This window comes from Ochotona curzoniae, unplaced genomic scaffold, assembly GCF_017591425.1.
Source record: "Ochotona curzoniae isolate NIBS_2020 unplaced genomic scaffold, NIBS_Ocur_1.0 contig_4645, whole genome shotgun sequence".
NCBI lineage: Eukaryota > Metazoa > Chordata > Mammalia > Lagomorpha > Ochotonidae > Ochotona > Ochotona curzoniae.
The window spans coordinates 657,944-659,937 of NW_024466353.1; the positions used below are offsets into that span (position 1 = coordinate 657,944).

Consider the following 1,994-nt stretch of genomic DNA (forward strand, 5'->3'; position numbering starts at 1 on the left):
CTGAAATCCAAAACCAACCCTGTGTCTGTGCCGTGAGCCGTGTGCTTTCTGTGAGATGCTGTGTTGTCCTGATCCCCAGGAAGTAAGGCAAGGGGTGACCTTAGGACTGCCCTGCCAGCTTCTCCCTCCTGTCTGGTCACCCAGAGTAAAACGTAGCTTTTCTATTGACAGATTCCTCAGGGGTATGGCACCTTGCAGTTCAAGAAAGATGTTTAAATCAGTAAATCTAGCTCGATGTTCACTCTCAACACGCTCAGGAGAGAAATGTTCCTGTCACTTTTTTGTTTTTTATAGCTTTATTTATTTATATTGAAGAGGCAGATTAGATTTACAGAGAGAAGAAGGGACAGAAAGATCTTCCATCTGCTAGTTCACCCCCAAAATGGCTGCTAAGCCTGGAGCTGAGCTGATCAGGAGCCCGGAGCCTCTTCCAGGTCTCCCACACGGGTACAGGGTCTCAAGGCTTTGGGCCGTCCTTGACAGCTTTGCCAGGCCACAGTGAGGGAGCTGGATGGGAACTGGAGCACCCGAGACACAAACCAGTCTTCATATGGGATCCCAGTGCTTGCAGGGCGCGGATTTAGCCATTGAGCCATTGCGCTGGTCCCTTTTTAAACTTTCCTTACTCTCCATGAACAAGTGGAGTCCAAGGTCATGTGGCTGAAGTGAACTCTGATCCCCAATATTGTGTCTTCCCAATCCAGGGTCCTTTTCTTGTCTGCTGCCTTTGTGTCGGATCGTTTGGGCCCAGTAGAACTGTACTAATAGGACAGGCCTGCTAATTAAAAAACATAATGGGGGAGTTTGTCTTGGACACTGTCATCAGATTGGACACTTGTTACCTGTTGGAAACTTCACTCTGTATAATAGAAGGATCTAGTTTCCTTTGGGCTCTACTGCTCATTTTTGCTAGGTGTAGAGCCTAAGCATTTTCTAACCAGCTGTAAGTTTCTAAAGGTGTTTTTCCAGTGTTATACATACTTTGGCATTGAAATAGATTTTGTGTTATCGCTTCTCGGCCTTTTGGCTAAGATCAAGTGAAATAAGTTTTGTGTTAATCAAAGTCTTGTTTTTTTCTTTCCTGTGTGACTGGGGTGTCAGTGGCCCACAAGCACTGAGACTCTTAGGAGGGTGTAATTACCAGTTTTTTATCCAGTGCTCAGTAGGTAGATGAGTACTCCTTGGGAGGAATAAGAAATAGGTCTATTTCTGTAACTGTTATTTTTCTAAACCTCATCTGGGTAAGTGGTACTTTCTATGTCATGTGGACAAAACTCCCAGGCCAACAGCCTGGGCCTGAGAAGCGGGTAGACGTCTGGACATGGCGAGCTGTGTTCTTGCACCCTGCATTAGATGTTGGTACCTATGCCGGCAGATACAGCGGCCCTTGCCAAGCTGAGGGCCCTGCCTCAGTCCCCATCAGTTCACGTCAGTCATGAGCCCCGAAACATCCAAACTCCCATGGCAGTATTAGCAGCAGCTCTTATTGAAGTGAATACCGTTGTTACTTAGCCCTGACCACTTGAGGAATCATTGTTCCTATTTGAGAGCCCAGGAAACTAAAAATTTATGGGAAGTCACACGCTTACAAAGTAGGAGGAGCAGAATTTGAACCCAACGCTGTCTGAACACTATATTGCATTCGCAGCCAGCGTCTCCCGTGCTAGGGAAGCTGTCGTTTGCTGCTTGGGCCATGGTAGCCGTGAGAGGTGGATCCTGGTGTGTATCCTTGAGTAGCCAGATAATCCTTTTCAGTATCAGAGTTGTTAGGCAAGAATAAAAGCATATACTCTGTCCTTGACTTTACGTGTTTCTTCGTTAACTTTGTCCTAAATTTACTGAGAAAATGTGCTTTGGAGAGTTATTAATTAAAAAGATAAATTTGTGTCTTTTACGGGAAAAACAAACTTGCATACTTTTTCTGTGTAGGTTTCAATTGCAGTTTAGTACAAGCTGCTTCCATGTTTAGGAACACGTAAAAGTTATCTCCATGT

General features: G+C 45.2%; 1 pseudogene; it reads left to right on the forward strand.

Annotated features, from left to right (window-relative positions):
• Positions 1-1,007: 1,007 nt before the first annotated feature.
• Positions 1,008-1,236, forward strand: LOC121161166 (annotated as a pseudogene).
• Positions 1,237-1,994: the final 758 nt, after the last annotated feature.